General features: G+C 27.7%; 1 protein-coding gene across 4 annotated transcripts in view; it reads left to right on the forward strand.

Moving 5' to 3' along the window:
• Positions 1-22574, forward strand: part of LOC129972117 (zinc finger protein Xfin-like) — a 140595-nt gene that overhangs the window by 42703 nt on the left and 75318 nt on the right. For all 4 annotated transcript variants that reach the window (XM_056086112.1, XM_056086110.1, XM_056086113.1 and 1 more), the window contains exon 2: positions 18205-18283. The gene's annotated coding sequence lies outside the window, so the exon portion shown is untranslated. The remainder of the gene's footprint in view (positions 1-18204; positions 18284-22574) is intronic.

Genomic DNA, 22574 nt, shown 5'->3' on the forward strand with positions numbered 1-22574 from the left:
TATACTTTTTACAAAGTAATCGGTTTACAAGTTTTGAAAACAAATTTTAATTTCTGTCCCTAAAGATATCAGCGAGATCGTTCAAAGAGCAAAAATTCATATAATACTTTTCTGAAATTAATAGATTCTATGATTTTCAAACATTTTGAACGACGAAAGAGTCTTTGTTCCTATAATTTATGCTAATACTCTAATATTTGTTGCATATGTGTAATTACATGTAAATTGAATACCTGCATTGTTATTTAAATTTATTATAATTATTGTTATTTATATTTATGAAAGACACTAACAAATCAATTAAAAGTAATTTCCTACATATTCCTAATATTTATTTTGAGTTTATTTTTAACGAATTGAAATTAAATAGTTTTCACTTTTGAATTTTGCTTTTATAAATATGATAATCATTTTGAACAGTCGACAGATGTAAGACGTATTATTTTCTCAGATTGAAGGCGATTTTCGTATAAATATGCTACTCTGAAGAATTATTGTATTTTTTTTTTTTTTTTTTTGTACACGATATGTTTTATAACCTTTATTTGTCACTGACGCCTCTATTTTTTGCTATAAATTATTTATTACAGAAAAACTTTATAACAAAAACTTTTTTAAAGCCAAAGATATTCCGTCGTTTTCAGGTTTTAATTTGAATTATATGCATAGGAAAACAATGTTATCCTTTCATTGAATTGTGAATACTATTATTACCAGTGAGCACCTGGAAAATTTTATTAATAAAACCAATTTTATTTTGAAATCTAAGATAAGATTTCAACTTGATATTAGAACTTTATTACAACTGGGCTTGGTGATTTACGATATCAATTAAATTTATCTTAAGTTTCATTGTATGAATTGACCAATTTCGTCATTATTCGAAGAGTTCATTTACCGATTACAAATCATGTATCTGACGTCTCCAAACGATCATTACTGATTCCGACCTCTTCTTAAACCGCTGTTAATTGGGAAGGAAAGCAGCTATTGCGCCATCTCATAGACCCCTTCTTTCCCAATTGGCACTTAAAAAAGAAGTATCTTTAGCCATCCGAGGAATCGGTTACACCATCCATGGTGACAAGGAATGCGTTTTTGGGCCGAAAAACACGGGTAACGTCCTAGCCAGGAAGTCTTGCCCCCAGTGCAGTTGAGGCCAAAGACCCAAAAGTGTCGACCCTTTCTGCCGGCGAGTCCCACGTCCATTATCTTGCCGAGATCTTAGCGCCACGACATGGGATAATAAACTCCACTCTGACCACAGAGAAAGAAAACGCTTCTTCTTCTGGAAGGAGTGAAAGCTTGGAGGGAGGCGAGGCAACAAAATAAATTGAAAGTAGATTCGCAACTTTTTTTTCCCTGTGTGTTGCCTTCCATCTATGGTCCTACCTGGAGTTTGGAAGTTCAGGTGTTTTTGTGTGTGTCTAAAAAGAGCAGTTTAAAGTGGATGTGTGGTTTATAAATAATAAAAAAAAGGGAGTTGGCAGCGTAAAAAGGTTTGTGGTGGGTCTCTGGTGAATATTTGGGTATTCTCTGTTTGTTATTTTAAAGCAAAAGTAAAAAGACTTACTGAGTAGGGGAATGATTTTTCGCACTGGTACACACGGCCTCTTGTATTGCGCGACATGCAATGAACCATATATGTTTCGCAAAATACTGTTTACTTTAAAAGAAGGAATTGCGAAGAGAGGGAAATAAAATAGTAAAGTTGTCTTATTTCAATTAAAATTCGTTTATTTTTAATTCTCATACAGATAATGATATATAAATATGCAATTGTATTTTTTATGTGTAATACATTTTAAATTAGCAGTAAATTGCAACTTATCTCTAATAAATTATGAAAAAATTAAAAATGATAACTATTTTAAATTTTTTATGATTTACTTATGATATATAAAAAAATTCGAGAAAATTTAAAATGGCTTTAAAATTAATATGCGTTATTGCTTCTAAAAAAATCTATTGCAAAAACTTCTAATTATATTGGGAATCATTTGAAAAATCATGGGTATCAGTAAATGGCAACCTATCTCAGATAAATAATGAAAAGAATTAAAAATTTATAATGACAACTGAGTTTTAAATTTATTCGATGAATTATAATATATAAAAAAGAGGCAGTAGAATTTAAAATGGCTTTTAAAACTAATATGCGCTATTGCTTATCAAAAAAAGTTATTTCATTAAAATTTTTGATTATTTACTTTGCGGATCTTTACAAATGTTATGAAAGGTATCATATCTTGAATAAATAATATTAAAAAAAGAAAATATCACAAATAATAATTGTAGTTTCAAATTTATTTGATGAGTTATAGTCTATATAAGGATGCGATGGAATTTAAATTAACTTTTAAAACTTATATGCTTTATTGTTCATTAAAAAAGCTCCATAACTAAAATTTCTGACAATTTATATTGCGGATCTTTAGAAAAATCATGATAAAGTAAAATCTTTTCATTTATAAAAAATTATTAAAATCATATATTCAATGAAAATATTAACGTTTTCTGATTGATTGATCATAAGAAAATTGGTTTAAATATGCTTTAATTGAGTAAGATCGAGTGTCCTTCTTTTTATTTTTCAGTTTATAATATATAAATGTACAATAAATGAATAAAAAAACCCATTTCTTATTTTCATTATAATAACAAAAATTAATTAATTATTTCTCAAACTGCTTTTCTATTTTAAAATTTTAGAAACATTCTGAATTCTATTATTCAAAAATTTATTCTTTCTGTTTCATAAAAAAAATTGTGTAATATCAATATATTCAGAAAAAATTTGATTTGATAATTATAATAAAAAAATAAAAGAAATAAAAAGTGGAAGTAAAATATTAAATAAATATAATAAAGGCTTTTAAAATGTAGATAAAATATTACAAAATCTTAATTCATTTTTCTATTTTCACAGATAGGTCTATCTTGTTAATTTGTATTGTATGAAATAAAACAAACGAATGCTAAAGAAATTAATAGTGAAAATGTAGCTGGGCATAAAAGTTTGTTATTATTAGATTAACTTAGTTATAACATATTAACACTGACTTATCTGAATTATTGTTAATATAAGTTATATAATTTTGGCTGGAGTTACTAATTTATTGCTACTGTCTTCTGAATTATTCATGATTTGTGGTCTCTCAAAAAATTATTTTTCTATAAATTAATATGAAAGAAACCAGAAGCAACATCTGTTACTTATGAGTGCTTCATTATTTAGACTGCCATCAATCTATCAAAATACATTTGCTGTGTAGTTAACGTTTTCCACTTTTAAATTTATAAACAGTTATTAATTTTTTTTCTCTCAGAGGCCTGTCTCTCTTTCTACAGAAGGTGCATAATTTGTATATAAATGAAAAAGAAAATATTTTGATCCGTAGAAACTACGCCTTTTGTCCAAAGCAATCAGAGCTAAGAATTTTCAGGAGTTACGTGCTATTTATTAAAAAAGAAAAAAAAATCCTTCGTTATAACCTAAATAGTAGCTTTTTATTTCGTTCCAACCTATGAATTGGTATTTTTATTAAGTTTGCAATTTCATAGAGAATATGATTTGGTATATCATTTTCTAAATTTAAATAATTTATTTTTTAATTTGTGTTGTTTTTTTTTATCCATTTAAAGAAATAATATAATTCTAATGTGAGTATGTTTTGCAGTAGTAGAATTTAGAATGAAAATTTTTTGTTTAAATTCGAATATTTATTTATTTATTTTTATTATTTTTTATTTTTTTAATTTAAATGCAAAAGATACGTTTTATTCAATTGTGTTTTTAAATTTTCCTAGAATTTTAAACGACATGATTCGAAACATATATTTATCTCTACACTGCTAAATATATATTTAAAATTATTATTATAATATATTAAAATTATTATTATAAATAGAAATTTTCCAACATACCATAATCGTGCTGTCTCATCCTTCCGAGACATTCGGGAAACGGAATGACACGGATGACAGGTGCGGAGGCAGAAACTAAGACTGAGTTTTAAGGCTATCGTCTGTTACGATACAATTCCTTTCATAGGAGATACGTCTTTCCAAGTAAGTGGGGATAATTCGATCTCCATAGATTTAATATATCCTTTCAGAAATTGAGCAACAATGACCTCATTGGAAACATCTAATTATTGTATTTGAGGATACCACCTTTTGAGAAAATATAAATAGTTCTTTCATTAATAAAAAGTAAATATTCATTATTAATATGTTCTTGAATAATATATCTATTGAGATATATATTTCAAAGCATTTTGGTCAAATAAGAGGCAATAAATATTACATATTTCTGCCTAGTCGTATGCTCTAAAATCATAAAATGAAACAATAAATGCGATCTTAGGCTGTCACCTGTGTTTAATTATTCAGTATTTTGTGACAAAATTGCTTATTAATTTATTCATAATTATTTTCTGTTTGATTTAGTTTTTGTAAATCCTTCTATGTTATATTATTATTTTATTTACTTTAAGTTTGTTAAGATTTCAATTTTAATTTAAATGTATTTTTCAATGCCGTATTGCATCCGAAATTGTAACTTCCGAAACGATATCATGTACTGCAATATTTTATTAATATTTATATCTTGAACTATCTTATCTGTTCAGGTCCATTAATTTTACTTCATTTTAAGCAAATACTTATATAGCGCTGTTTGTCACCAAATAGTTTACATTTCAGCTTTTGATTTAAAACTAGAAATTTTAAAAAACAATAATCAGTCATATATTTTTATATTGTTTAGTTATTTTTACATTCTTGGAGATTAATTATATGTCGATTTTTTCTTCTTTTAAACATTATTATCTACGGAACGATTATTCTCACGTAAATAATTACATTTTTTTTTCTTTATTAATATCAGAATGTATTATGTGACCCATGGATTGACTGCATTTACGCAAATTTATCATCCATTTGGTCAAATTAAGAAAAACAGGAAAATGACTCAACATTTTAGTATTTAGGAAACACTTTTCCGTAAAAGTTTTAATCGCGTTCCTCTTCCGATGGTTATTTTTTTATTTCATTTCAATGTCACGTCATACAAACGGAATTTTTTTATCATATATTCTTTATAATAAATTTAATGCTGAAATAACCAAAATTCACTTTTTTTAATCTAAGAAGAATTACAAATTAAGATTCTGATTTGAAAATCTTTTATTTAAAAAACACACAAATTGACTTATATTTCGAGCTTTATTGCTTTTATTTTCAAATGCTTGTAGAAGTTTAGAATTCCTATTGTTTCGACTATTATACTTATGCGTCTTTAATTGCATGCAAAATCTACGAAATTCAGAAGAGAATTAATCATTGGCCTGTGGTTCATTAAACATACTTATGCAAGATTTTAATAGAGATGTTTTTACATCTAAATTTTCCTACTGCAAAATAGCACTCACGTTATAATTATATATTACATCGCTTTAAGCTGGAAAGAAGAAATGGAAATTATTTTTTAAGCTTCATAATTTAGTTATCTTATGATTCTTTCTTACCACATCTAAAACAAAATGAAAGCTTGACCTAATGTAGTGAAGGCTTCATAATAATTTCAGAACCAGTTTCTATTAACTAGTAATTAGATGACTGAAAATAATTCGCCGTACGCTTCTAAAATGGTAAATTATATGTGTGCCTCATTACCGGTTTGGCTAATTAATAGCCTCTAAAATGTAGCAACGATATGAACTTATTTAAACGAGTTTGTTCTCTGAGACATGATGGCTTCGAGGGGACAAACCATCCTTCCGAAGAAAAACAACTTCCATTCCACTGTTCCAAGTCCCTAGTCCTTTATCCCATAAACAGTATGCTATTAGCGATTGAACGAACTGGGAGAAAGAGGGGGGGGGCAGGAAGAGGTTTGCTGTGTCTGCTTCAGGCACATGGGACTTGATGAACTTTTAATGATTTCTGTTGTACCCTAACGTGAGAATGCTGCTAAGAAGTGTGGATTGGTGAGAAAGAGGGTTCAGATCCTTGCAAAGACAGCTAACTGTGCACTTTTTTCTTTGCATTCGTTTATTCTTTCTTTTAATTCTCGCTTATGGATGAGTGCTGATGGCTCTTGTTTTGTTTTGGCTTCGGATGACCATGTTCCTTCCCTTGGACGCCTGCCGTGGAAGTTTCCTTTTGTTTTTCTTAATTGCTTCTGGTTGTTATTAAGGAAGACGAGGATGGGGGTTGGATTTTTGCTTGCGTGGGAGTTTCCGACCCGTGAGATGGAACAGGAGTTTTCGCGGGTTGTTTTGCAGGTTGCTCTTTTATTTTTTTAATTCCTTCCCCTCTTACACTTTTTTTTTTTTCCAGACCGTGTTTTAATTTTAGCTTCCGTGTGGCTGAAATGATATATGCCATGCATAATACTTGCATCCGTATTCTTGGGGAAAATGATCTAAGATCTTGTTTGTGATTCTTTTACAGAAGATTTACCATTTTCTAACAATTGTTTGTTTTTAAAAACTTTTGTTATTTTCGAAAAGTTGATATCTATATCTTTCAACTGCCCTGTTATTAATTTAGAAGCTCGTTGTTGTACTTGATAGTTTTCGGAAAATTTACTTTAAGAGTTCTATCTGAGAACTTATTTCGAAAGTGTTTTTTTAAAGTTTAGTGTAGTGAAGTTCTTCATTTAAGAGGAAAAAAATATCTGCACCAAAATAAGATATTTTTGGTGGAGCTTAAACTGTGTTTTGAAATTAAAATTGCTGGATCAACGTCAGAAACTCGAAAATATGACAGTTCTGAAATTGTATACCTAAATTTAAACTTTTATTTATTAATTTTTGACTATATATTTTAGGATAGCATGTCTTTCGAACGTTTGTATTAATTAATAACTACATTTAAAAAAATTATTTTTAAGGGATGTCTTTAAGTTCTATTTTATTTAAGTATGAACAAATTAGCCTTGCCCAAAATAAAATGAAATTTGAGCTTCATTGAAAAAAATATGTTTCTTGTCTTTGAGTCATTATCTACAGAAGAAAATATATATATTGAAATTTTTCCTCCTAAAACCATACATTTTAATCATGAAAGCATATGAATTGTTATTTAATTTATTATGATTAAATATCGTTGAGAATTGGGAAGTTTTATGCAGAATATATCATATTGCGGTGCTATGATATATGAATAGTTATATTCAGAAACACTTTAAAGAATTGTAATGACTCACATGCATGGTAATTACTCAACAACTTAATTGACACGAAAACTTTTTATCATTTTTTAAGTATTATTGAAATTTTTATAGTATAACAATTTAACATTAAAATTAGATCTTGAAAAAAATATCTTTACTTGCCTTCTTCAGAAGAAATTTAATTTAAATTTAAATTTAATTAATTAATTTGAAAAAAAACTCATCGAAGTTTTCTTCTTTTTTTAAAAAAAATATAAATATTTTTACTTTGAATTTTATTTCCAAATTTATAAAAGTATGTTACATAAAACTGTGCGTGAGCTTCAAGATGTATCTAAAGTTAAATTCAAAATATATTTTTTTATTTTATATATCGATGAATTTAGGTTATAATGGTGTTTGTCATTTTTTCCCAAGAAAGTTCAGCTTAAAATTATAAACAATGCATACATTCTGTTCGATACAATCCTTATATTAAATTTATATTCGCAAACACCAAAAGCAGTGGTATTACAAAAATTTGTCTCAGAATAATATCGTGCCATTTACGATATCTTACTTTCTAAAAACAAGGGAAATTGGAATTTTATATAGTAAGAAATGTAGGAAATTAGCATTACAGTTAAAAAGCAAGTTTTATATTAAGTTTAAAAAGCATATCTTGTTAGATATGAAAAATAAATAATTGAATACATGTTGTAGTCAATGTTTCAGAATTATTGATTATGATAAAAATGACCAAAAATATTAATTAAATAACAAAAAAAAAAACCACAAAACAATTTTAAAATATCAAAATGAAGAAAGTCCGAAAATGTTTAAAAACGCCATTCTAATTTAAAAAGGAAATAACTTTTGAAATATTAAAGGTGAAATTTAAAAATTTTAATTTCATGAATAGAAACGTAAAATCAACAAAATAAGCCAATAAAATAAAACCCGATTATTTCGGCGCTTTACCATATATTCTGCAATTCGTAATTTTATTTATTTTCCTTTGAAGTTACTGAACATATTTGAAAGAAATTTGCCTATATAACAAAGATAATTTTTAATCACTTCTTTTTTCTGTTATTTTGTGGGAAAATAATCCAAGATATATATATATATATATATATATATATATATATATATATATATATATATATATATATATTAGATCTATCCTCGCAAAAATAATGCCCTCAATGATATTTTTACAGTGATAAAATAATCTGAGAAATTCAAGTATAGTGGTTTGCTTAAACCAATAAAAATAGCATTTGTCTGGTCTTAAGAAAATATCACCTGTAAAAAAAAAGGATAAAGTATCCAAGTTATTTTCCTCAATTAATATTACTCTATTTCTACACTATAAACTCATCTTGAAATTGCATCTATCAGCGGTTATTATATGCACTATTCATAAAACATTAATAAGTGCAATTTAAATCAGGAGATCATACCTTAAAGTACAATCTTTTCAATTTAATTGCTTTTCACTAACTGGGAAAATGAGGCTCAAAAGGTATAACAGGAGTGTTTCATTTTTTTACATGCATTGTTTATATGTCTATTTAATGAGCAATAATTATAGCTAAAGATATTTAAAATAGTAAGTAAATTTCGACGTCAATGTAAACAAAACACAATAGATATTACTTTCATTATCTTGAATACGACAATTCAAACAGATAATTTAAGATATATACAAAGCGACTTTTGCCGAAAGCTATTTTTCCGTCAACGCAAAGTCTACATTTATTATTATTTTTTTGATGAGGTTTTAATATGATATAATATTATTTCCTGTTATGGTAATGCTATTTTCCTATTCAAACCAGAGAATTTTATGCTACTGATCTGAATGTAATTTTTATGTCTAATAACTGATAACAGAAGATAATTGTAGATTAAGTGATAGAGGTGACGTGAAAACTGTCTCTTGCTTAGGGCTCTTAAATGTATTTCCAAGAAAAATATTGCTTCAGGTATGATCTCGTTTAGATAATTATTATTGGAAAGCGGGAAATTATGTGTCAGAAGTAGGTTTGTGGTTAAAATTTATATGAGTATTTCTTAGAATTATTCTGTGTGCTTTAAGTTTGTTGTTTTTTCGTATCCATTTGAACTCATTTAAGAGAAACGCCGTTAAAAAAAAGTTCTTATTATTATTCTCCCAAAATATCAAAAATGTTAATTACAAGTCTTTAACGAATAGAAATTTTCATATTTTGTAATATCCCACAATACATAAAACGAGGTGAAGTGAAAGTTAATATCCTGGTAGGAGTAAATGCCATTTAAATCGTAAAAATGATTTCTTGATTATAGTGATGGGGAAGCTAGTAAAAGCATTTTAAAATTAAATGATTTGTTGGAATATTTTTATAGTAAAAAAATCTGTAAAAATAATATATTAATATGACATCGTATTGATATATTATTTTTTATATTCTTCTAAAATAGAGAAATCCAATTGAAACAATTTCAAGTGTAAAATGTACATAATCTCCCATCCTAATAAAATTGGCGCTACAGACGATAAATTAAATTACTGTACTTTAAAAATTTGCTGCTTTTATTGCTGTGATTTTTGTATGCCGTTATTTGACATATTCCGTTTCAGACAAAAAAAATGTATAAACAGAATTTATGAATCCTCTAAAAAGGAAGTATGAATTTTTTTATTATAAAAATAAAAAAGGAGATGAGATTTTTTTACTTTCGTAAGAAAATAATAACTGAGTTTCGTAACTGAAAATATTGTTTTGATAAACAACGGATCTATTTGAGTTCTAACTACTTTAAAGCAATTTTGATTTGAAAATATTAAACAAATAATGCTTTATTTTTCATATGGGAAAAAAATAAAAAGATAACATTTGAAAGAAATTTTAAATCTGTTTCAAAAAGCATAGAAATTTCTGAATGTTGTTTGTTAATAATTTAAAAGCTTTTCTAGAAAAGTGTATCGTCTATGTTTACATCTATGTTAATAATGGCAGCTGTTTATTTGGTATTAGGAAAATTCCTTATAATTTTCAGGATAAAATTCATTTTATAGTATACCTTTAAGTCTCATATTTTCATTATAGATGATATATGATTAAGAGATGCATATGAAATATATCGCTCCAATTTAATTTTTGTTATATTTCAGTCATCGTATTAAGGGGGGGGGAGATAACCAATGTAATGCTGCAACAAAGCGTAAAACAACGTGTTGTTAACATTAGGAGTTAATACATTTGCCTCTTGAGCCTCGCTTATTACTTAAATGCTATTTCACAGCCACAGTATTTGTTGCATTTATTTTTTTATCAGATAAATCCACGCTATTGTGTTAAAATCTTTGCATATTTAATGAAATATATTTTTTGATAATCTTAATTTTTCGCTTGTTAAAAAAGTACTTTAAAGTTCAATATAAATCATTTTTCTGTCAATTTTATCACTAAGAAATAAATGATGGAAAATAATTATATTCTAAATTTAAATAATAATATATTTTGTCTGGGCTTAAACCACTGGATGTTCTTTTTTGTGTAACATGGTAGTATTCCAGATGGTGTGTTTAACCCTTCTTTGCATGATTTTTTCTTTCTTTCTTTCTTTTTCTTTTTTTTGTGTGTGTGTGTGTGTGAAATAAATCAGGGTGATCTAATTCATGTTCTAGATTAAAGGAAAAATGTTAAAAAAATCCTAGTATAAATATATAATATAAAATAATTTTTAAAAGTATGATGGGAACATCCACTATCATGCAAAATTACATGTTAAGGTCAGTACAAAATCTTCAATGACCCTCTCTTCTAAATTTCTCCACTCATTATCGCTTTTATTAGCAAACAAATCTCAGATTAGTTGTAAAAAATATTCAAGAAATCGCACATTTCATTCAATCACAACAGACAGCGGAACGACAAGTTCAAACCCACTATAATGATTGTGACATTTTCTTTTCTTTTTTTGATATCTGCATTCCTTATTATGCAATAGTCGTGAAAAAGCTACTAGTAACAACAATGTTTTTGTTCACTAAATATTATGATGGAAATTTCCATCAACATGCAAAGAAGCGTTAAAAATTAAAATATTAATACAATAGAAATATTTGTGTTTAAATCAAAATTAATAATTCCATCTAACATTTTGCGAGTTCAATGCGAAAAATTAACGAGAGGAGAAGGCCTTCGTCATGTTCTAGCAATTATAACCAATCCCTTATTCAACAACTTGATTTATTCGCCCATTAATGCAAACCCAACATCCATATTCAAACGTAGGTCCATGAAATTAAACCGAAACCCAGTGAATGAATGAAACCTGACGTCCCATCGTAGTCGCAAATCTTGCTGAATAAAAAACAAGCAATAAGAAACACTTACAAAAAACAGGACCATTCAATAAATTCGCCCTGGCTCTTTTCTGCGAAGATGGTAAACACCCTTTCGCGTGGTAAACGGTTAAGTGAGTACGTGACAATGTTGTAAAATAGATTATGACTTATGCTGATAGTTGTGCCTCATGACCCGAGGTTTTTTTTTTTTTAATTTTTATTTATTCTTTTTTTTATAAATTAAGTTCTTTAATTTTTTTGTTCTTTTTATCTTACTTCTGCTTGGTTGCAAGGCGTTCCTTGTTGAGCAGATATTCGTGCTTTGAACCACTGGAGCGAGCACGATTGCCTGGAAACTACAATATTTCGAATAATTCGTCTAGGGTTGACGATTTCGTTGTTGCCAGATTTTCTGATTGCAATCGGTAAAACAATACTGAAAACTAGAAGGGTCAGAATTAGCTTGTTTCAGGAAATTTGAGATTTCTCCGAAAAAAAAATGCACGTTTTTTTTATATTATTATTTTTTTAATTTTTATTTCAGTCAGCGTAATATTCCACGAAAAGCGTTATATTTTTTAACCCTTAAATGCATGAATTTTTACACTTAATAAATAAAATTTAAAATCAACCAGGAAATAACTGTAGTTAATGGGATATATATATATATATATATAATAAGAATTATTTTTCATTTTCAAAAAAAAAACAAAAAACATATTGATGTATTTTTACATTACCATGAAAAATCACTCCTTAATTTCTACTAATCTACTAAATATTATTTGTTACTCTTACCTTGTTTCTATCCGAAAATAATTTTTCCTATATGATTTAATTACTCTTTATATAAATAATTGTAATTTGTGCCGGTGTCCTGGCATAGGGGTAGCGCATCTTCCCCGTGATCTTGGAGTCCCGGGTTCGAATCCCGGTTCGAGCGTGGTTGTTCTTCATCTGTGTTGTATCTATGAGGTGTGTGAATGTGCCCCCCCCCTTGTAAAAAGGGGTTGTGCAAGCGAATGTGTGTGTGTCATCTTCGTATGAGCTAGAAGTGAGACTTCTGCCCTCGGGTGCTCGGGGGTCTTTATCCTCAGAAGGTACTGCACCCCCTTTCTGTGGTAATGAGGACACCACATCATAATGATGACAATTGTAATTTGTAACACTCGCTGAAATGAAATTGTACTCAGATAGCGTGCCCGAAATGAAAATTATCTCAGATAAAGAAATAAACTCTCAAAGATTTCAGTTGCGTTCGGAAACGATAAAATAGTTTTGGTAAAATTAATATTAAAAAACATTATGAAATGGTTGCTACATAAAGATATATGAAGTTTTAAACATGCGATGCCGATTTATATCGCTATACATTTAAGTGTTAAGAGAATTTGTAACATGAAAATTTCCTTGATATAATTTTTTTTTATTTATCTGCAAGGATTTTTTGATTTCCAGTTTTTTTAGTAGGCTCTTTTAAACAAATTTTTCCAATTCGAAATATTTATCTTTGGATTAAAATTACGTATTTTTTCATGTATATTTTTCTTTATATGTTTTCATTTGATCTGAAATGGAATTCTTTGGCAAGAAAACTGTAAATATATTGTTTAAATTTATATTTTTCATCTGACAATACTCATGAAATTCCGAAATATTTAATCTTTGCAATTATTAGTTATTCTTTTGTATCTGGAAAAATCTATGAAATTCAGAATAATTTTAGTATTTGTTACGGTTTCGTCTATTTTCTTTTTCTCTATGTTCTCTTTTATGTGTGGTTCATTTATTTCAATCTATTGAATGATTTTCATTCGCTATGTTCAAATGATACTTCCAAATTTCTCTCTGCCTCTGTTTTGAAAATGTGTTTTCGACAAGTTGAATGAAAGTGTTAGAATTAAATATCTATATACTATTTCATTTTTTTCTAAAAACATTTATGATATGAAACAATTGACTGTAATTATAACATTTCTTTTAATAACAAAAAAATCGTAATGCTATAATTTAATAACCTGCATGACTTCGAAGTCTGTAGAAACTTTTACACATTCGAATAATGTATTAAATAAAAGAAACCATTTTACCATTGCTGTTGTGAATTTATTATGGAACTGGCAATTTAAACAAATACGGTAGCATTTATTGTTCCAAATTCTGATATAACTGTAAAATGAAAAAAATAAGCACATATTCAAAACTTTTTTACTTGTTAATTATAAAACAAAAATGGTAATACAGAAAAAAAAATTAAATGCTCTATGGCACTGAAAGTTGTGATTGATGTTTAACGTACAAATCATACAATAAGAGTTAGAGTACAATCATTCATTCCAATCTCGGCCTCTTTATTATAAAAATGGTACAGTTGAATTATAAAATTGCTTATTTAAATAAACGCAACATGATATGAATTCTTTCTTGTATCTTCTTTTCTGAAACCTTGTTTACTTTTCAATATTTCTTATCTCACAACTTCTGCCGTTATCTCAAGCTTTGCTCTTTTGAGCTTTGTTGAATTATGATACAAAATAAAACAGTATTTGGAATAGAGGAAAATAAATTTATATACTTATTTCTCTTATCTTTCAGCATAGTAAATATTAATTTGTTAGTTCAAAGATAAACGATAGAAAAGGAGATTATTCTTAGCGGAAAATGTGATTATGATAATAGTAATATTTAATTTTTTTGTCGAGTAAACAATAAAAAAAATTGTTTTTTTAGCATCAATATATTATATGATCTCCTTTTTATAATCTACTGAAGATCTAATTAGGAAGCCTATCGTATCATAAAATTCCCATATTTTTTTAGCAAACTCTCTATTGAAATTATTGTTGATTATACTATATAGTTTATTTTAATTATACAATATTATTCATTTATTTCCTTTGGTGCTATGTCTGTTTGAATTCGGATGATTGTTAATTTGTGCCAAATCAATTATTTTCCATTGAAAAACTTTTTAATTCCTTAAAATAGCATTAAGTAAATAATGTTTTTTTTAAAGAAAGATATATTCGATTTTAATGACAAAATATACAGATTTTTAATTTTAAAAAATGAAAAAAATTTTTGTTTTGCATCATGTTTAAAAAAAAATAACACGAGTAAATTGTTTTCAGAATAATATATGTATTATATTTAAGCATATATAAATTAATTTAACGATTCTGATTCTGTAAAAAATCTTTCTTAAAAGTTAAAGCTCTTACTATCTTTAATCATTATGTCAAATAATGAATTTTGAAATAAAATTCAAATGTCAATAAATGAGGATCATTTTCTGGTTTTGTAATTACTTTACAACGTCTGGCAATATACGAATTAAAGTCCCTTAAATGTGTCGTCTACTGTTCTCTGAGCATGATGAAAATTCAGCTCGATACGATGATTATAAAATATGTGAATGACCGGAATTCATAAAATATTTTCATTCCGAAACAAAATTTTATATAATCTTGCCAGAATTTAAAATTATTGAGTTTTATAGACAATATTCGTGAAATTATTTTTGTCTGTGCATTTGTGATTTTATTTCTTTATCTACTGGTAATAAAGATATTGTCATATGAAAGATATTTTGCAGTTTTTAGCTTACTTAATGAAATTCTTAAAAAATTTCTAATTATTTTAACAACATTGTCTTTCAATTTAATTAGTTTACTGTTATTATTTCCATATGCATTTCGGTCTTTGATATTTCAAAATTGAGATAGTCAAATTATTTTTTATGTACAAACTGGGAAGTACATAAGTATCATGAACATAATTTTATGAAATAAGATTTCTATATAATCATTTGCAAGGCAAAGGAAGGGCCGCGTCGTCCTGATAGTAAGATCGCGGCTTTGGAGCCGGAGGGTTTTAGGATTGAGACCAGTTTTCATCGAAGAATCGTCATGTAAACTGGTCTGGTGCACGTTGAATCTGTCGGATCAAATGTCCTCCTTCTGAGGTGTGCCAGCTGGGGTGCCATCCTCGCCATCTGACCGCAGTTCAGAATTAGAATATCCATCCCAAAATAGCCCTAGTGTTGCTTTATAACGGAGCATTAATATAACTAATCTAAGCGAAGCAAAAACGATAATTTTAAAATTTAGTCTCAACTGAACATTGGTCAACTGATTAAATCATAGTTTCACAATTTGTGAAGAATTTTGAGAAAAATGCATTTAATGCATGCATGAAAATTAAATTCCGATGTGCACACAAAAATGTTTAAAATGGAAAGAAAATTAAAAATACGATTGAAAACGCATTCATAATAAGCTAATGAAAACTAATTTCATTATTTAATTCGGAAAATGTAGGTAAATTGAAATAAAAACTGCCAAACGTTGGAAAAATTGAATTAATTGATAAAAAGCCAGCGGACGATTAAATCGTTTCTCATTTGACTTCACAAAAATACAAATTTGAAAAATAAATATTAAAAAATTATTTATTAAATATTTAAAAAAATTTTATAGTCACATTTTGGTCAATGCATAAAGAATTTTATTTTAATTGGGAACAATTGATGGCTAAAGCACATTTTGTCTACATTTGGTTTTAATTTCTTTTGTAAAATAGTCAAATGATTAATCGATGAAAAAAAAAGAAATTTTTCCCCTTATCTCTACTAATTAATCTTTGATTTCCATTTAATTAAAGTTATATTTAAAAAATAATTCAATATAAGGAAATAAATAAATAAAAATTATAAAACTACTGAAAAATTGTTAAAACTTTTTCGAGCTATGATAATCTCATCCATAAGATGTTTTTACGATTATTTTCTATAATCACATTCAACGCCTCTTCAAAGTGACTTATATACACAGAGATAATTCATTGTCTAGCTTTGGTCAGCAAACTTCCTTTAACGGCACCTCGCTTTCTGGCAAATTTGGACTTCCACCGTGGAAGAATATCTCGTTCCTTCCGCCTGTGGTTGATGGAGGGTTTTTATCAGCAGTTGGCAGAACCGAGATTACTCTATCAACCGTTCGGCGTGCAGCAGGCCGCTTTTGGTCATCGGGATCGAAGGGGGATGACAGAGAAGAGCAATGTGTGTGTGGGTGCTTATCACCTTCCTAACTGACCGAAAAAAATATCTGCCTCTTGGGTAATTGAATAAGTAAACAATATGCCTTTAATGGTCGAAGGAATTTTAATTTACCATTTGTTTTGAAAAATGCACTAGAACAAATTAGATGAGATTCGATGTTCTTTAGTTTGTGTTTGTTTTTTATAACATTGATTGGCTATTTTTAGCCCGTGGGATATAGTCTCAAGTGAAAGGTGAAATTTATGTCTTTTTATGTTTACTGGTCGCAATTACTGTATACTAACATTGCGAGTGATTAGCTGTACAGATGAGGCTATTTCATCTTATGCGCATTCTTTTGTGTAAATTGCCCGGATGGATACGTTTATTATCTCAGTGAGAATGAATTAATTTTAAAAATATTTTTAAGTAATTCTTACTTTTTATATTTGAAATCTAATCAATTAACTCTAATCTTTTAATATGCTGTGAATATTTTTTTAATGATAAGATTTTAAACTGAGATGTTAATCATTGTTAATAGAAGATTGTTATTAACAAAGACTCTTAATTATAACTACAATTATGACTTTATTTTTGTTTATAATTTAGTTATTTTTTCTATAAAAAATTAGTTTTTTATATATTACGAAATATGTAGTATTCTCTTTTTACTAAAAGTTTTAAATTTTGGTATGATATTATCATAAGCGTATGTATATATGTATTTTACTTAGTTATTTTATTAGCATTTGGGAATAGTTATTCTTATGTTTGCGCAAGTTATATACGAATTTTTTATAATAATTTTATATTAATAATTTAGCACGAATAGTTTAATAGTGTGATATTATTTTCGATTAAAGAATTATTTTCAATTGCGTTTTCGTGCTTTGTTATTTTTTAATGTAATAAATTAAATCTATTGGCTTCTATTGTAATGTAATGAATTAATTCCATTGATTTCTATTTTAATTTAATAAATTAGTTCTATTGTTATTTTTTAATGTAAAATTTAATTATATTTGGCACAAAAGAATTAAAGCCAAAATAAAATTTCCATCATAAAAGTTAACACACTTGATTCGCAAATGATGTAATTAAATAATTAAATTACGAATTTTATTTCCTTTAAGCTTTAATCACCAAATATTGCCTTTATAAATAGAAATTATCTGATTTATTTTTACTTTAAACTATATCAATTAGCTATTATAGTACTTAAAAATATTAATAAACCTATAAAAGCAAAATATTTTCACTAATTTTTCAAAAATAAATTTAAAAAAATTAATTCATTCAATATAATAGCAAATGAGATAAATTTGTTGTTTAAATGAAATTTGAACAACAAATAAAACTATACATATTAGATATGATAGCACTTAATATTATTAATAAATCTAAAAATACCTAATACTGTCACTAGTTTTATTATATAAATTTAAAAAATAACTTTTAATTATAATGTTTATGGTTTCATTCAGTATAATAGCAAATGAGATAAAATTTGGCTGTTTAAATGCAATTTGATAATTTAAATACAATGAATTCAAAACTATTTTACTAAGATGCATTTTAAATATTTTTATTATATCCGTTTCTTTCGATACTGTTTGAGAGTTCCATGAATTCTAAAATAAACTATCTTTTTCTATTTAGTTGTTGAAGAGAGCTTCAGTTCAAGGCACGCTACCCAAGAGTGCGACATTCCTTTTTTTGACAACGACGATGTTGTAAGGTGAGTTTTGTTTTGTTGTTTTCTGTTTCTTAACCGTAGCAATATATTTTAGCCCAAATCTCTTGAGCTGTTGTTAAGGTTCACCACAGCGAGGCTCAGACAAGGGGGAATTCAGATGTGTGTGCCCTTGGAAAACTTGTAACCCTTTTTGAGATAGAAGCAGTCCTTTTTTTCATTCTTTTATTCACCTTCTCGACTAGTGTAAGATCTAAACATGTCAAGTAATCTTCTGCTTCTACGTGCATTGAAGTCAAAATAGCGGTTTCACCTGAGATACAATATCTTAAGACGAAGAGTTTTACGACTTCAAAGGGGGACCTGTTCTGTTTTTCGAATACCTGCGCAAAAAAAAAAAAAGTTCTTAGTTCTCAATTCTATTTTTATTTTTATTTATTTTGCAGAATTTTTTTTTCTGGTGCACAGTTGTGGGGAGGGGGGAATCTTGCCTTTCCATGGTATTAGATGTAAGCCTCTGAAATATAGTTCTCTCTTAAGCTGTTTATAAGGTAATCTGGATTCAGTAAATAAGGTTGAGAAATTGTTCAGTGGGTGTATCGCTGAAGATCCGCCGTATCACTTTTTAGTATATGCTTTTAATGTCATTTCCAATTTGGTGTGCGTACCCTTCAGAAAAGGTAGGAGTTGTCGCATACTGGAAGTTGTTGTTTCTTTTAGTATACGAAAGAAACTGGTCTTGAGCAGGTTTTCATTGCAAACTTTTAACGCAAATTCTGAAATGTCCTGAGCGAATAGTAATACCTTATGATCAATTGCGAAGTCAATTATCAATACATTGTAACATGCGAAGATACTGAAGAGAATAAATGTGAAAAATTATTTATTTATTACATCATTAACCATTGTGCAAACTATAATGAAAAAAAGTGGTCCCAAACGAACCCCGGGAAATTTCGTAACAATATATAGCGTAGACACCTGTCAGATTTTAAACCAAATCCTAAAGAGAGTTGAACGATTGTCGGTCTGTACTTTCAGAAGCATGTAAACCCGATAACTCAAAACCACAATGATTAAAATATATCGAATTTGCATGTGATTTTGTAATTACAATTGTATTTATAATGAAATTATTTTCAGTCCAGTTTCTCATTTTTTTCCTTTATTAGTCATTGATTTAATTTTCAGGCTCTCCCAACTGTAAGGATATTAGTTGTAATATTTGTGTGCGTGCCATCTATAAAATACAAAACAAAAACTATCTAGAATTCTTTTTTATCAAAGTATGTAAGCATTTTTGTTAGAAATGGGGAAAAGTTAACCCTTCTTTACACGGTTTTGTGTGTAATGAATTAAATTGAATTAAATCAGAGTGATATAATTCATTCATTGATATATTTAATCATCATGAATTAAATCAAAGTGATATAATTCATTCATTGATATATTTAATCGTCATGAATTAAATCAAAGTGATATAATTCATTCATTGATATATTTAATCATCATGAATTAAATCAAAGTGATATAATTCATTCATTGATATATTTAATCGTCATGAATTAAATCAAAGTGATATAATTCATTCATTGATATATTTAATCGTCATGAATTAAATCAAAGTGATATAATTCATTCATTGATATATTTAATCATCATGAATTAAATCAAAGTGATATAATTCATTCATTGATATATTTAATCATCATGAATTAAATCAAAGTGATATAATTCATTCATTGATATATTTAATCATCATGAATTAAATCAAAGTGATATAAATCATGCTCTATATTAAAGGAAAAATGTTCAAAAAATCCAAGTATAAATATATAATATAAAATAATTAAAAAACAATATGATGGAAAATCCATCATCACGCAAATTTACATGTTAAGCTCAGTACAAAATCTTTAGTGTCTCTCTCTTCTAAATTTCTACACTCATTATCGCTTTTCTTAGCAAAAAAATCTCTGATCAGTTATAAAAAATATTCAAGAAATCGCACATTTCTTCCAACCACAACAAACAGTGGAATGACAAGTTCAAACCCGCTATAATGATTGTGACATTTATTTTTTTAACAGCTACGTTCCTTCCTTATTAAGCAACAGTCTTGAAAATAGTTGCCAGAAACAACCAATTTTTGGTTCATTAAATGTTATGATGAAAATTTACATCATCATGCAAAAAAGGGTTAACGTCTTATTTTACTGTTTTACTTCAAAAAAGATTATTTTGAAATTTAGTTTTGTTTAAATATTGAAACTTTAACGAAGATTTAGCGTAATTTGGATATTCTTTATTTAAATGCACATACATTATCATATGGCGAGTTTTCATTTAAATACAATTGAGGGCAGACCATGTAATTTTGAACCGTGATCAGATGACGACGTGAATACATGCTTCAAACATTCATGCCATAACAACGGAACTGCATATATTGACTAAAATTAATGCTTTCTTTCTATGTTTTCACTTGTAAAATTTTGTGTAAATTGTAAATAAACAATCACAAGAAGATTATCGTTTAATGAAATGTAAATTGAAATCATAGATAATTCATCGTTTTTTAATATTTTAATAGCTTTTCGTCGTCAGAATAACTGCCTAAGTTTTTGGAAGTTAACTTAAACATCATAGCAGAGGAAGCCGGTTTACTTAAAAATAGCGCTAAAGAGAGCTGTAAATGTATAAAAATATCTTGTTTGTGTTACATTACTGATTTATCTCATGAAAATAATAAACAAAACAGGTATCCTAATTTTTATTCGATCACATCCATAAAGAAATCCATTTTAAAGAAGTCGTGGAGCGACATCATCAAGTTAAAAAAAGTATTCGAACATTTTTGTTCCTTTGCGTGCATATGTCGTCAAAAAGAACAAGTAATTGAATACTGCACCTTATACTTAAGCACATTGCTAGTAGTTATCTGTTTCAGCCTTTCGGGCTAAAGTTTTTCACGAACTCCGTTAACTGCCTCTGCTGACAAATAGATGAGGAGAACTTAGGATTCTAGGTCAGGCGTGCCCCTGGTCAGGCGACGGAATTTTTTTTATACGCATAGCCTTCCTCTGAAACCGAAACTAAGTATTAGTTGAGCAATTTCAGGCAAAATGGTTGGCGTTTATGCATAAGGGGAAGATCTTTTCTGAATATCTAAGTCCGTTTGCTCTAACGCAATACACCAAGTGACCCCTTTTCATACTTATTTGGTTTGATTACCCATTCCCATCACGGTTACAGTCATTGAGTGTGGTCAGATGGAATAATTTTTATTGCCCACTTTTTTCACTTCTTCTCTATCATTGAGCAAGAGTTTCTGACAGAAGAAGGCAGTGCCTACCCATTAGTTACGCGGGTTTGTGGTTTGGTGTGTTCGTTATTCTGGTTTTGTGCGAGCAAGGAGCAGAATTTGCAGGATGGTGGCGTTTTGATGGTCAAGATGAAGTTGTTCCATGCTTTCGAATCCTTTGAGTAGCACATATTTCAAATTTATATCATAGAAACCTATTTAAAATAAAGTGGGAAAACTGTTAAAAACGAAAGTAAAAAAAAATTTGATATACGCGCAAAATATTTTAAATGCATATCTGTATTTTTATAAAATATTTCCTTCTATGATCCTTTTAACGGCATAAAATATGGTAATCTCATTTTATCTCATACAATTTCTCCACCATAGTTATTTATTATGCTTTATAAAGATAATAAATTTAAAATTGGAATACAGAACGCCGCCTCATATCCCCATATCCGTATCAATTCTCGTCACTGAACGGTTTGATGGGCATGTTACAGGAATTTTATTAAATTGAATATTTACAGAAAATAAAACAAAAAAATACAGCAAATTTTATTGAAATATTTCGATTATGAATAAGGTTTTTTTATGTTAATAATACGTGTTAATAAATTTTGAAGAAACTGGAAATGAAGAGGTTCACTTAATTTTTGCCCCACCCCCTCCCAAATGTTTCAGTTTTTTTATCTATACTTCAATTTTTATAATCGAAATCTGCAGTTTAAAAAGAAATCTTAATATGCATTCAAAATACATATGAATATATTTTTATTTATTCATATGAAGAAACGACATAAAAAATTGCTAATAATCGTCTGAAAAGTTACACTATTATCACCTCTTACTGAATTTTAAATTCTAGATAATTATACCCTACTGTCATCTCTTTATTATTATCGTCTGAAAAATTAAACCCTGTGATTATCTCTTACTAATTGTTATCGTCTGATAAATTTCACTACCGTAATCGCAGAACATTTACTTTTCTTTGACTAATTTTTTTTACATAAAAAAGTTAAAAAA

This window comes from Argiope bruennichi, chromosome 6, assembly GCF_947563725.1.
Source record: "Argiope bruennichi chromosome 6, qqArgBrue1.1, whole genome shotgun sequence".
Taxonomy (NCBI): Eukaryota; Metazoa; Arthropoda; class Arachnida; order Araneae; family Araneidae; genus Argiope; species Argiope bruennichi.